The following is a 15,768-nucleotide window of genomic DNA, read 5'->3' as shown; positions in this document are numbered from 1 at the left end:
ATGTTATAGTTTATTTCCTAGTTCATTTACAGAAGACATGGCAGATCTATGTGGCAGTGTCATTTCTTCTTTGTTGTTGATATTTTTTCTCGTAATTTAATTAAACATCTTTATTCTTTTCATCAAGTGACTCTAAAATTCAACCATAAGAGACAAAAAACTATTGTCTTTTATACACTGCCTGGCCAAAAAACAAGTCGCCACCAAAAAATGGTCACACTCTCTAATATTTTGTTGGACCACCTTTAGCTTTGATTACAGCCTCATTCGCTGTGGCATTGTTTCAATAAGCTTCTGCAGTGTCACAAGATTTATTTCCATCCAGTGTTGCATTAATCTTTCACCAAGATCTTGTATTGATGATGGGAGAGTCTGACCACTGCGCAAAGCCTTCTCCAGCACATCCCAAAGATTCTCAATGGGGTTAAGGTCTGGACTCTGTGGTGGCCAATCCATGTGTGAAAAGATGTCTCATGCTCCCTGAACCACTCTTTCACAATGTGAGCCCCATGAATCCTGGCATTGTCATCTTGGAATATGCCCGTTCCATTTGGGAAGACAAAATCCATTGATGGAATAACCTGGTCATTCAGTATATTCAGGTAGTCAGCTGACCTCATTCTTTGGGCACACATGTTGCTGAACCTAGACCTGACCAACTGCAGCAACCCCAGATCATAGCACTGCCCCCACAGGCTTGTACAGTAGGCACTAGGCATGATGGGTGCATCACTTCACCTGCCTCTCTTCTTACCCTGATGCGCCCATCACTCTGGAACAGGGTAAATCTGGACTCATCAGACCACATGACCCTCTTCCATTCCTCCAGAGTCCAATCTTTATGCTCCCTAGCAAACTGAAGCCTTTTTTTCTGGTTAGCCTTACTGATTAGAGGTTTTCTTACGGCTACACAGCTGTTCAATCCCAACCCCTTGAGTTCCCTTCGCATTGTGCGTGTGGAAATGCTTTTGCGTTCACAATTAAACATACTCCTGAGTTCTGCTGTTGTTTTTCTTCGATTTGATTTGACCAAACGTTTAAGTAATCGCCGATCACGATCATTCAGGATTTTTTTCCGACCACATTTCTTCCTGGAAGACGATGGTTCCCCACCATCCTTCCAGTTTTTAATGATGCGTTGGACAGTTCTTAACCCAATTCTAGTAGTTTCTGCAATCTCCTTAGATGTTTTCTCTGCTTGATGCATGCCAATGATTTGACCCTTCTTAAACAGACTATCGTCTTTTCCACGACCACAGGATGTGTCTTTTGCCATGGTTGTTTAAGAAATGAGGAGTTACTCATTGCATCAGCTGGGGTTAAATAACTTGTTGCCAGCTGAAAGATAATCTCCTATGCAGTACTTATCCAATAGGAGGCTTGTACCTATTTGCTTAGTTAAATCCAGGTGGCGACTTTTTTTTGGCCAGGCAGTGTACTTTTACATCAGAAACGGGTTCAAATCTTCACTCAAACTGAGATTCTGAAAGTGTCACCAGTTAATCCAGGTTTGCTTCTTACAGCGCAGAGTGTCCGTTAGATCAGAATCAATAACAGGTTGGATTATTATTATTACTGTCGTCATAGTTTAGTGGTTAAAACGGCTCTCAGAGCTCAGCGGTCGCTGGTACGAGTTTAGTTAGCACTATCATCTGATTCACGTTTTGGACCAGTTTATTTGATTGTCTAAATAAATAATATTTACTTGCTGTCATCGTTTTGGAGGTAAAATCGTTTAACAGGTTTGCCAGACAAACTTTTAACTGTAAGAATATTGTCAGATTACCAAGTTGCACAGCTTTGCTTCTGCAGCCCAGAGAAGTCTTAAAGTGCAAACAAAATAATGTGGCTTCCATTAAATGAGCAAGGAATTAGTTTGCATAATATCATAACTGTTTACATATATTGACATGTTTGCAGAGCATGTCAGTCAATATAAGACTGAGAAAATGTAAAATAATCGTCAGTACTCCAACAATGCTGGGCGATAGTACAAATTCTGACTGCTTAGCACAGTCTCCTCCTGCAGTCTGGTATATTTTGATGATATTTCAATATATTCTTCAATATTCCTTCACTAAATTCAAAGGCATAAGAACTTCTGCTCTTGACACCACTTTGTTAAAAATGTAAATTCTGTTGCGACACCTCCAGGCGCTGCAACCATCTTCTGATGTCTATTTATTTCTCATTTTGTACTATTTGTTTCTTTATCTTTGTATATTATGTATATACACATAACCTGCATCTTAACTCGAGTCGAGCAAATCTCAATCTCGTTGTAATCTGTTGATGACAATGACAATAAATCTTATCTTATCTTATATACAAGGAATTATTATGTTTTGAAGAGATCATAGAGAAAGAGACATTTTCTAATCCGTTTATTTACGTTTGTCGCGTTTTGATCAGGAAACGACACAGCCACCTAATTTGTGGTTTTACAAACATCTGCGTTGAGGACCCCGTTAGTTAATCCAAATCTTAATGCGGCTCGTTTTATTTTTAAGTTTATTTCACCTCGTCACCAGCCTGCAAACTGTTTCCCAGTAGAGAACACAGACAAATACTGTAGATATGGCATTATTATAATTTTGTTTTGTCCATTTGGATATCACCACCAGCTACAACATTGGCTGTTAACCTGATATCATTTAGATGAGATTTTATTGCAGTATAACTTATTACTTGATTTTCCTCTGTATTTGGACACGTAAACACCACAAGCAACACCATCAGGTATGTGATTTAAACTTTATTAAATATGATGAAACCAACCTCATTGTTTAGCAACACTTACTGTGTGTAGTGTCGCTAAAAAATGAATTAAGTTCAGAAACAGTGAGGCTGCATTGCAGGATCTGAGCCAGAAACACTCACTAGGCTAGAAGTGTTAATAAATCACATTACAGGAACTTTAGAGTCAGTTCCAATGTTTTTCTGATCAGTGCTGGTTACAACATGCAGAAACTATACATTTAGATTTACATTGTGGCTGTTCATGAGATAAAATTAATTTATTCTGGTGAAGCTGAATGTGAATGGGATTGTCGTGTTACCCATTGAACTGGTTTTGCTCCAATGCGGTGTTTTCGAGGCGAACTGAACGCTGCTCTGTAGAAACTTGTTTTGAAATATAATTTTCACATGTAACATTAAACATATTTGCGTCAAATGGAATTTATAGTAAAGTTTTGCAAACGGTTTTGTCACACAAGTAGCATTTTTCAGCAGGCATCAACACAGCCACCTACAATTTAGAAACATCTGCGGTGCGAATAGGTTTCAACCAGTTAATTTAGCCACCAGTTAATCCATAACACCGGGTCAGTGTTCGAACCTGTGATCAGAACCAGAACCCGATGGCAATACCCGATCAGAAGCTCCTGATCCGGTCAGACCCGTTCCTCCAGTTAGTAGGTTAGCAGATCACCGGGTCTCTTGGTTCAGTCAGCGGAAGCTAACGTTAGCTCAGACAGTTTGGTTATCTGCTGGGCGGACTGCTAGCTACAGTTAGTTAGTCTCCCGGTTAGCTAGCTGCTAGTTACCCCCAGGTTAGCTCCGGCGGCACCTGTTTGACCCACCTGGATGAGCTGGTCGTCGAACCCTCCCCATGGCTCCGTGCTCCGGCTCCCGGTCCCCGGCAGACATCCTCACGCAGCTCCGGGTCCCGGGGTTCGGACAGTTCCTAGTTCTGGTGTCTGTGGACGTGTGGCGGACTCTAAACTGGCCCGGTACCGATCACATCCACCGATGTTTGTGTTTGTGACGTTACAGAGCCTTCGTGGACAATGGAGATATCGCGAGGTTTCCATTTATGATGGGAATTCCGGCGCCGTTCTGAGATCCGAGTCAAGCGGTTGAGTTCACCACAGAGACAGTCAGAACCCGTCCCGACCCGTAGGCGGAGGGAGGCTACCCTCTCTTTCACCGGGGTAAACTCCAAGGTACAGGCGCCCAGATGGGGGGCAACAAGTATGCCCACTCCTGCCCGACGCCTCTCACCGTGGGCAACTCCAGAGTGGCAGTATGTCCAGCCCCTCCTAAGGAGACTGGTTCCAGAACCAGAGCCATGCGTCGAGGTGAGGCCGACTGTCAACCTCACACACTAGCTCCGGCTCCTTCCCCACCAGTGAGGTGACATTCCACGTCCCACGAGCTTCTGCAGCCGAGGATCGGACCGCCAGGGCCGCCACCCATCACACACTGCACCCGACCACCTTTGGCCCCTCTCACAGGTGGTGGGCCCATGAGAGGGGGGATAACGATTTATAATTTGTATGCAAATACTATTCATAAAGGAAAAACGTTTTTAAAAAAAAAAAAAAAAAAACCAGAGCAGATTGAAGGTTGTGAACAATTGGGTGAACTAGCCCTGTAGCCATTTTTAAAAATTGAATATATAAGAATAACAATAACAATCTCAAACAACACGTCAATAACAGACATTACAAAAAAAACTAATATCACAACTCCTGCTGTTGACAAAACCAATTAGATGCAAGGCTAAAACAAAGTATTAAAATAATAAATAAATAAAATAAAATAATAATAATAAAATAAGATCAAATAACTTAATCAGAGGGGACTACTAACTGAAATTCCTCCATTAACTCAAACATTTTAATTGCGTTTAAATTCTGCATTTTTCTCAGAAATCTTTTAAACAAGGAAAGATCATTTTTTAGAGCAGAGAATGAGAGGCAGCATTTTGCATAGCAACATTTATGGATATAATATTTGGTTATAATCATTAGAACATTGACTAAAAATTCAAAGTTTTTTCTTTGATAGATAAACCAAATTTAATGTAAGGAAATAAAATCCACATTTATTGTTTTAGAAGACAGAAAGTTTCGAAGTTGATCCCATAAGTTTAATATTTCTTTACATTCGTAAAACAAATGTTTAGTTGTTTCCAATTGAGTTTTACAAAAAACACAATTCTCAACATTAAACTTAAATCTCTCTCTTAAGAACTCATTTGAAGGATAAATGTTATTTATTATTTTAAAATGTAATTCTTTATATTTAGGAGGAATTGGGAATTTCAAATAATTTGTCCTAATTTTGACTATCATAGATTAATTTAAATTTTGTAAGAGAACTGTGCTTTTTGTTCTTCCTGGGTACATAATATTTATAGATACTGATTCAAAAACCTGTTGCTGCATTTATTATCCCTAATGTCCACCCTTTAGCCATTTACTGAATCAGAAGCTGCATTTAGAAGCCATTAGCTTCATATTCACAACAAAGTCAGAGCATAAGGCTTTTTGTGTGAAGGTATCATGATCAAATTAATTGCATGCCGCTTTGGAGGAGCTTAGAAAAACGGGTCTCTACACAATGTGCGGGACAGAGAGAACTTCCAGGTCAGACCGCTTGTCAAAAATGAAATCATGAAAATCGAAATTCAGCGCTCGTTATACGTTTTTTCCATTTTCGTTTGGTGCACTAAATGGGAAATCGGATAACGAGCCGAGCCGCTATCCGGTTTTCAATTTAGGTTTGATAAACGAAAAACGAGTTTTTGTTTTTTCATTTTTCATTTCAAACGAAAAAACGAACTGCCTGAAAATACATGGACCGGACAGGCAGAAATAAATCCAGGAATAAATAAATGAATAAATAGAAATGGGAATAAAGATACCAGTTACTCATTTATGTAGTTTCCCTATTTATTTATTTAATTTTGGCTGAAATGGCTCTCCATATCCTGCAACATGAAGTGGACAATATATGCAGACAGGCAGAGAAAATTACCTTCAGAAATGATGAGATTTGGTTATAAAAACAAGCTTTATTGCCGTAAGATGATCTAATGTTACCAGGCATACAAACGGATCAGAACCAGTTACATTCACCGTCCAGCGCCGGGCCTCTGAGCTCACCTGATGGATGGAACCAGGTGAGGCAAAGACTGTAGAGTTTAGCTTTTATTTTTCTCTGCAGTCTGTTCCCTCCCTAAAGGCCAGTTAATCAGCTTCAGTCTGTTTATGTGTGACTGTCGGCAGACGCACATAAACATGGTTATGTAAGCTGCAGCGTGTGCGTGTAAGCCCAAAGTGGGTCTCTGAGGCCCAGCATCCTGCATGTTTTATTTTCTCACTGGTACCAAAAACATTTTCAGCAGATCCATGTTCTTCTTAGGCCTCTAATGATCCATCATTGGATGCAGGTGAGTTAAACCAGGGAGAGACTAGAACCTGCAGGATGCCGGCCCTCAGGGGCCACTTTGGGCTCCGCTGGTGTAAGCAGTTAAAAGAGAGAGGAAAAAACAGAACCTACAACAATAATAAGATTGGATGTCTGGAGAAACTGGTTACAAACCTGAGGCAGCAGCTGTCAGTCAGTTATGGCAGATCTGAACTTTGACCTCAATATGAGAAACTTCAGACTGCCAGCAGGAACCACAGAGCTCTGTTAGGTTAAAGCACATCTTGTGAAGTTTAGATATTTTCCTCCAACAGGATCCAGAGGAATCAGCTCAGATGTTGAACTGGATTTGATTTCAATGTCATTTGTGAATGTTGCTCCTCATTTTCAGCAGCGGAGCTAGAAAGGTTATCATTTTGGAGAAAGTCTCACCAACATCAATATTTCCACTAAATAAGAGGCGAAAATTAATCTGACGTTTGATGGAGGAAAATCCTCTCAGACTCTGAGCTCAACGCCAGAGAGCAGCAAGCTGGTTTTTAATATCCAACAATTCATATTAATGATATTAATTTCATATAATTATTGCGGTAGGAGCCATTTGTTTGTTAAATACTAAATGAAATAAATTTGTCCTGTTTGATGTTTGTTGAGGCGTAAACTCACAAAGGAACCAGGTCATTAGTCCAAGTTTGTGGTTTATTGAACGTTCAGAAACTCTGAACGCGGCTGAACGGCCACAGGTAAACGGAACCACCTGAACAGGTGATCCGCTCTAAACCACGACGACCTTTTCGCTCTCTTTGTTGCCGTGGCAACCGCAAGGCGAGCAGAGATTGGGTTGAAAACACAACGTTCGGTCCGTTACGACATCAGGTTTTCAGGCTGGATGTTTATTTAGTGATTATTAATCACAGCGGAGGCCGGTGAGCCGATTTAAACTCCTGCTCTGATGGTCAGTCGGTCTTTGAGTCCGTTTTTTATTTAGCAGAGCCGAAACGCTCAGAGTGGCACAACACCTTGTCCATCCATCCATCCATCCATCCATTTTCTTCCGCTTATCCGGGGTCGGGTCGCGGGGGTAGCAGCTTCAGAAGGGAGGCCCAGACTTCCCTCTCCCTGGCCACTTCTTCCAGCTCTTCCGGGGGAATCCCGAGGCGTTCCCAGGCCAGCCGAGAGACATAGTCCCTCCAGCGTGTCCTGGGTCTTCCCCGGGGCCTCCTCCCGGTGGGACGTGCCCGGAACACCTCACCAGGGAGGCGTCCAGGAGGCATCCTGACCAGATGCCCGAGCCTCAACTGGCTCCTCTCGATGTGAAGGAGCAGCGGCTCTACTCTGAGTCCCTCCCGGATGACTGAGCTTCTCACCCTATCTCTAAGGGAGAGCAAAGACACCCTACGAAGGAAACCCATTTCGGCCGCTTGTATCCGCGATCTCGTTCTTTCGGTCATGACCCAAAGCTCATGACCATAGATGAGGGTGGGAACGTAGATCGACCGGTAAATCGAGAGCTTCGCTTTATGGCTCAGCTCTCTTTTCACCACGACGGACCGGTACAGCGCCCGCTTGACGGAGACGCTGCGCCAATCCGGCTGTTGATCTCCCGCTCCCTTCTTCCCCCATTCGTGAACAAGATCCCGAGATACTTGAACTCCTCCACCTGGGGCAGGACACCCCCCCCTGACCCGGAGAAGGCTCCAGCGAGAGCTGCAGATCATGACCTGATGAGGCCAGTAGGACCACATCATCTGCAAAAAGCAGAGATGAGATCCTAAGGCCACCAAATCGGATCCCCTCAACACCTTGGCTGGTCTAGAGATTCTGTCCATGAAAGTGATGAACAGAATCGGTGACAAAGGGCAGCCCTGGCGGAGTCCAACTCTCACCGGAAACGAGCCCGACTTACTGCCGGCAATGCGGACCAGACTCTGACACCGGTCATACAGGGACCTGACAGCCCGTATCAAAGGGCCCGGTACCCCATACTCCCGGAGAACCCCTGTTGGTTTGCGATCCAAAATCAGACAAGTCCAGCCATTATAGAGCTCTAAATCTTTTCTTTATCAGTTCTTTGCACATTACACTACCATTTTCACACTGACAAACATTCCAAACAAGAGGGAGCCACCCCTCTGATTCAAACCACCTGGCTTTTAAAGCATGGCCAGGACTAATTAAGGGGCGGAGACAACAATTACATTTCCAGGTAAACGAAAGAACAAACATTTGTGCTAAACAATATTCCTAAACAAATATTTACAGAATTACAACTAACAATTTAACAAAAACAAAAATAAGCTGGGACAAAACAAAAAATAAAACAAACATCTCTCCTCCTTCTCAAACAATGGACCTTCCCAGTAAGGTAAATTGGAAACACCAGGTCCTAGGCATCACTGCTCATGGGCGCGCCTCCATGGCAACACATGACCTCAAAGGAAAGAGAGGATGATCAAAACAAAATATTAAATAAAGCAACAATACAGGAAGCACAAAAAAACAACAACACCTGTTGAGGGGAGGTAAATCCCTCACAACCCCCCACAGGGCTCCCCGAGGGACACGGTCGAACGCCTTCTCCAAGTCCACAAAACACATGTAGACTGGTTGGGCGAACTCCCACGCACCCTCCAGGACCCTGCTGAGGGTGTAGAGCTGGTCCAGTGTTCCACGACCAGAACCAGAACCAAACTGCTCTTCCTGAATCCGAGGCTCGACTATCCGACGGACCCTCCTCTCCAGGACCCCTGAATAGACCTTGCCAGGGAGGCTTAAAAGTGTGACCCCTCTATAATTAGAGCACACCCTCCGGTCCCCCTTTTTGAACAGGGGGACCACCACCCCGGTCTGCCAATCCAGGGGAACTGCCCCCGATGTCCATGCAATATTGCAGAGTCGCGTCAGCCAACACAACCATACAACATCCAGAGCCTTAAGGAACTCCGGGCGGATCTCATCCACCCCTGGGGCCTTGCCACCAAGGAGCTTTTTAACTACCTCGGCGACCTCGTCCCCAGAGATTGGAGAGCCCAACCCAGAGTCCCCAGGCTCCGCTTCCTCAGTGGAAGGCATGTTGGTGGGATTGAGGAGGTCTTCGAAGTACTCTGCCCACCGGCCCACAACATCCCGAGTAGAGGTCAGCAGCACACCATCCCCACTATAAACAGTGTTGGTGCTGTACTGCTTCCCCCCCCGAGACGCCGGATGGTGGACCAGAATCGCCTCGAAGCCGTACGGAAGTCTTTCTCCATGGCCTCTCCAAACTCCTCCCACGCCCGAGTTTTTGCCTCAGCAACCACCCGAGCCACATGCCGCTTCGCCCGCCGGTACCCATCAGCTGCTTCCGGAGTCCCACAGGCCAAAAAGGCCCCGATAGGACTCCTTCTTCAGCCTGACGGCAACCCTCACCGAAGGTGTCCACCAACGGGTTCGAGGGTTGCCACCGCGACAGGCACCAACAACCTTGCGGCCACAGCTCCGATCGGCCGCCTCGACAATGGAGGCACGGAACACGGTCCACTCAGACTCCATGACCCCCACGTCCCCCAGGACGTGTTCGAAGTTTTGCCGGAGATGGGAGTTAAAGCTCCGTCTCACAGGGGATTCCGCCAGACGATCCCAGCAGACCCTCACAACACGTTTGGGCCGCCAGGTCTGACCGGCTTCCTCCCCCACCACCGGAGCCAACTCACCACCAGGTAGTGGTCAGTGGACAGCTCCGCACCTCTCTTCACCCGAGTGTCCAAGACATACGGCCGCAGATCCGATGAAACAATGACAAAGTCGATCATCGAACTGCTACCTAGGGTGTCCTGGTGCCAAGTGCGCATATGGACACCCTTATGCTTGAACATGGTGTTCGTTATGGACAATCCATGATGAGCACAGAAGTCCAACAACAGAACACCGCTCGAGTTCAGATCGGGGGGCCGTTCCTCCCAACCACGCCCCTCCAGGTCTCACTGTTATTGCCCACGTGAGCGTTGAAGTCCCCCAGCAGAACAAGGGAGTCCCCAGGAGGAGCACTCTCCAGTACCCCCTCTAAGGACTCTAAAAAGGGTGGGTAATCTGAACTGTCGTTCGGCCCGTAAGCACAAACTACAGTCAGGACCCGTCCCTCCACCCGTAGGCGGAGGGAGGCTACCCTCTCGTTCACCGGAGTAAACCCCAACGTACAGGCGCCGAGATGGGGAGCAACAAGTATGCCCACTCCTGCCCGACGCCTCTCACCTTGGGCAACTCCAGAGTGGAAGTATGTCCAGCCCCTCTCAAGGAGGCTGGTTCCAGAACCAGAGCCATGCGTTGAGGTGAGACCGACTATTTCTAGCCGGAACCTCTCAACCTCACACACTAGCTCCGGCTCCTTCCCCACCAGAGAGGTGACATTCCACGTCCCAAGAGCCAGCTTCTGCAACCGAGGATCGGACCGCCAGGGTCCCCTCCCTCTGCCGCCACCCATCCCACACTGCACCCGACCCCTTTGGCCCCTCTCACATTTCATGTGGTTGTTAATCTAAAATATCTGAGAGCCGATCCTGTTTGATGTGATCTCCAGTTTGGATGGCATGTGATCATTCTGCAGTGAATCCAGTGAATCTTCAGTCTGCAGTGAACATTGCAGTGGTTTATGCGGGTTTGTCCGCCTGAAGTGGTTTTTAAATTCGGGTTGAACATTAACGGATTGACAACGAATGGATAAAGTTAACGAGAAACTCTCTTATTTATGTAACAATAAATATGAATTAACTTTATTCTGGTTGTTTATTACTCTTCGGCTTGACGGAGTCATAACACCAAGAACCAGTGTTGTATAGTAACAAAGTAAAAATACTTCACTACTTTACTTAAGTATATTTTGGAGTACTTCATACTTTCCTCGAGTATGAAAATTTTTGATAACTTTCACTTTTACTTCACTATATTTCCGAACTTAATTGCGTACTTTTACTCCGATACATTTTCAATGTGTGGTTTAGTTACTCGTTACAAAAAAGCGAGAGAGAGAAACGCAAGTGTTTTGACCCCACCTACTGATTAGCAAGTAGCAAGTAGGCTACCGAACAAAGTCGGTAGCCTGCTTGCCTGGGCTTGTTCATCACCTCCAATAGGATACACCTGTTTCGCTTCTCCCATTAAACACAAAGCAAGTCTGGCAATCAGCAGCAGCCACATGGAGGAGGAGACGGAGACCACAACGACTGCAACTACGTCGGACACGGCTCCAGGGGAACCACCAGCTGGTGATGAGAGCCCATGGCCTTATTTAAACACAATACACTCTTTCGTGGGTGTTAAAGATTCGTCGTACCGCATGCAGTTTATGTTATTCCTGCCCGAAGATGTGGAAATTCTATCTTACAAAAACTCCCCGTCCAACTTGAAGAAACACATCGAGGTAACGTCTTATGAAATGGTTATAATCCTCCTGTTTCAGTAACTATAGCTTGGTCACTAGACACTACTGTATTGTGAAATCTTGACCATAAATGAACTTTGTTTGGCATTGTTTCAGTTCCATACGTGGTGTATTTAGCTTAGGCCTAATGTTGACTGTAGCAGGCTACCTAGACTCCTCTGTTCAAGGGGGATAGAAGCCATAGCGATAGCAATTTAGACTAAATTTAAAGAATATAGGAAAGGCATGCAAGTTCAAAACCAGGTTTACAGATGCCAATAAGCTGCATTTCCCTCCCAATTCATTTTTTCTTTTGCATAATGACCAGTTGTGTGCACCACCTACTGACTGTAGCATTGACTGATTCACTGATTTGTGAAGTAGAGTAATCCTAACAGCTCTTTTTCTTCATGTTGGCCGCATTTTCTGTACTATTTATTTTTCTCATTTTCAGCACTGACCTTACTTGAAGGGAAAACTTAAGGTTTACAAAAACTTTGTATTTTCTGTCCTGGAGGGTTTACTAAGAAGCTGGTTCAGTTGTAAAGCAGGTTAAGTTAACCTTGTGCTATAGGTAAAGCACCTCATTTTCTTAACTAAATGATGCCTGCAGGTATATCTATTAGCAGGTTTAATTTTGCCTGCACTTGGTTGGGTACATTATTTTAAGTGTATTTGACAAGTTTACCAAAATATAAAAAATGTCATTCAAACTGCATTTGCCTTGTTTTACTTTTTACTTGTACTTTTCATTACATTACTTGAGTTTATCCATTTTTACAGTAATTTCCATACTTAAGTACAAGAAGTTTCAGATACTTTAAGACTTTAACTCAAGTAACATTTCAGTCAGTGACTTGGACTTTTACCAAAGTCATATTTTGGAGAGGTACTTATACTTTTACTTGACTCTGAGATTTCAGTACTTTATACAACACTGCCAAGAACACAAGAACCTTCTGGGGTACTTGAGTATTGAGAAACGGCCCTGTTGTACTGGACCTGTGGTGTCACCATGGTAACCGCTTCTGGGTCAGGCCGCTGCAATGGCTCTTAGCGGCCAGCAGGGGGAGCCGTCTGTCCCGCTGAGAAATGAACCAACTTCGCAAACAGGAAGCAGCTGCAGAAAGGGGAAATTCCACAATAAAAGCCCAGAGCATCCCAGGCTCCTCCTCTTCCCCAGGTGTACTTGGGTGAGAGGGGCAACAGGTGAGCCGCCTGCTGACAGGAAGCTCCGAGTCAGACGGAAGGCCCTGCTGCTGTGGCTGGGAGACCCCAGTGATCCTCTGATGACATCACAGTGACATCATCACATGGTTTATCAGCAGCGTCCTGCTGGTGGGCGTGGCCAGAGCGGCCACTAAACAGGACGTTTATCACTAGCAGGGTGGAGCCGGGCCAGAACCTGAACCGGGCCTCCAGAACCTCCAGAGCTCATCATGGTTGGCGCTCATGAGGACCTTCAAGAGTTCTGGTTTCATTCTGATCATCCAGAACCAGGTCACACAGCAGAACCATCTGGATACATTACAGGTCCAATTCATGTCCAGAACTCTGAAACAGAACCAGCCAGAAAAAGGTCCAGTTGATTTGCTGGCTGGTTTTATGTGGAAGGAAACCCAGATGGTTCTGTCTGACCCACAGCACCAGGAAGGGTTAGGAACCAACCAATCAGAAGTCTTATGGCCTTCCTCTCATCCAATCAGATTTGACATGCAGGATGGTAATTGGCTGCCCTTCATAATGACGCCACACACACAATGATGATGTCAGCATTTTTTATTACTGCAGAAAATAAATGACATCAAACAGTAAAAGCACCAATCAGTGCTGCGTGACTCACTGAGCATGCTGGAAACTGAGTTCCTCCCAGCAGCTGTGAGGTCAGCAGAGAAAACGATAAAAGATTCAAATTAAACCTAAAAGTAAAGCCCGCCCCCCTGCACTGGCTACAAGCTCAAACATTCAGCGATTGGCTACAGTGACTGATGACATCACTGATCAATATCAAGTAAAGTGGCAAGTTTCAGCTCCGGTTCAGTCTGCTGATTGGAGGAGGGCGGTGGGCGGTGATGTCACAGGAAGAAGGCGGTCATGTGATCGATGGCGTTGTGCGCTCATCATCAGCGATAAAGTGACTTCCAGAAGAGAAAGAAGAAAGAAGAAGAAATATCCTCTTCATTACCATGAGGTCACATCTGGAGGCAAACAGGAAGTGGCTGTTAGAGGCGAGCCAATCAGGCGCTCCGATCAGCAGCAGGTAACTCACCTGGACAGCAGCGCTGTGCAGCCAGTTTTCTTTGTCTCCGCCCATCTTCATGCAGGAGAAAAGCTCACAGACGGCAGGAAGAGCCAGAACGCTCCTGGACAGGAAACAGGAAGTACAATTTACCAGGCTGGACGAAACTGGTTTCAAACCAGTCTAAACCAGTGTGAGCCGGTCTATCCTACCTGAGCCTGGCTCCTCTTCTTCAGCAGCCACTTGTCCTCCTCCTCCTCCTCGGCCGCGCCTCCTGCTGCTCCTCTGGAGGCCGATCCTGGCAGCACCCACAGGTCGGCCTGGAGGGGGCGCTGGAACGGGGAGCAGGTCTGGTTCTGGGAGGCGTGGCTCCTCCTCAGGTTCTCCTCGGCTGCTCCTGGGTGGAGCCAGGCCTCCAGGATGGCCTGAACCTGCAGCAGAGAAGCATTAACGCCTCCATCCACGGCCGACAGCAGCTCTCACCTGATTGGCTGATACCTTCTGCTCCTGCTGCCTGTGGAAGCCGGTGGGTGGGGCATTCTTGACGGCAGGTGTGGCGGTGGGCGGGGCATTTTTGTCCACAGGTACGCCGTTCTTGTCCCGGCCCTCCTGCTGTAGCAGCCAGCGGCTCAGCGCCTCCTTCCCACAGTTCTCCTCGCAGACGCAGTCGCCGTAGGAGGAGCACGTCTCGTTGGCCCTGCAGGTCTGCCTCAGTGGCGCCACCTGCTGCAGCCAGAGCTCCAGGTTGGGGGCGGGGCCAGAGCCGGGGCTGGGCAGAGCCTTCAGGCACCGCAGCTGGCCCAGGTTCTCGATCTCCATAGTGCGGCCGGTCTGGCGGCAGGAGGAGCAGTCGGCGGCGCCGCGGCCGGCCAGCCAGTCGCCGGAGGTCCAGTCCTCCTGGAAGGGCCTCAGGACACGCCGCCATTGCTCGCCGTCACTCATTGCCATGGCAACGGTGGGCGGGGTCACCAGCCAGTCGCTCAGCTCCTCCTCGCTCAACTCCGACTCATCGATCTTCTCAATGGAGAAGGAGGAGCTGCAGCTACTGCTGGCCCGCTCCCTGCCCCCCTGGTCCTGGTCCTGGTTTCTGGTCCTGGTTCTGGTCATTCAGGAGCCATGCCTCCAGGTCCCTTAGCTGTGCCCACAGGCCTTCAGGAAGTCCATGGAGGCCGGGATGGGACAGGAAGTCTGCCAAACAGAACCAGACTGGGTCAGGCTCCGCCCAACAGAACCAAACAGAACCCAAAGTACAGGTTTTTATAGACCAGGAGTCTGCTGATTGTGTGGTCCACTAGAACCACCAGGTTCTGCTCACCTTGGTTTCCTTCTGCTTCAGCAGCCAATCCTGAGGGTTCTTACTGGCCTGGTAACCAATCAGAGAGCTGCTGCTAGCTGGACGTTTCCCAGCAGCCAATCACCCAGAGCCGCCGCCTCCAGCTGCTGCAAACAGAACCAGAACCAGTCAGACCAGAACCAGGACCAGAACCCAGTCCAGTTATGACCCAAACTCACCTGCTGTCTGGCTCCAATGAGCAGCTCTGTACCTGGGTTCTCTGAGGGGCGGTGCTCCGAGAGGCCACGCCCTCCTCCTCCGCCTGCGCACCAAACAAGCTGGATCAGAACAGAACTCGTCCACAGATCACATGACAGACCGTCGTGTTACCTGGGCGGCGATGCTGCCGAACGAGGTGATGGCCTGTCTCAGGGAGCGGGAGTCGGCATGGAAACGCATCTCAGGGGTTTCCTCAGGGGCCAGGCTCAGAGAGGCCAACCTGCACAGCCAGGAGGAGAAAACAAACGCACCTCCGTTCATCAGAGGCTCAGAGGACAATCAGGCGGCTGTGTGTGTGTGTGTGTGTGTGTGTGTGTTCCTACTTCTCCATGCAGCTGGTCAGCTGGTTGCTCAGGTCGTTGTTGTTGTTGGAGTTCTGCAGCTGATGGGCGATGACCTCAAACTGACCTCTGAGCTGCAGGA

General features: G+C 47.0%; 1 pseudogene; it reads right to left on the bottom strand.

Annotated features, from left to right (window-relative positions):
* Window positions 1–13,315: 13,315 nt before the first annotated feature.
* The window catches only part of LOC116709037 (nuclear receptor coactivator 4-like), a 2,860-nt pseudogene continuing 407 nt past the window's right edge, over window positions 13,316–15,768 (bottom strand).

The sequence above is a fragment of the Xiphophorus hellerii genome, chromosome 19, assembly GCF_003331165.1.
Source record: "Xiphophorus hellerii strain 12219 chromosome 19, Xiphophorus_hellerii-4.1, whole genome shotgun sequence".
NCBI classification, from domain to species: Eukaryota; Metazoa; Chordata; class Actinopteri; order Cyprinodontiformes; family Poeciliidae; genus Xiphophorus; species Xiphophorus hellerii.
This window is presented reverse-complemented; position numbering and strand designations above follow the sequence as displayed.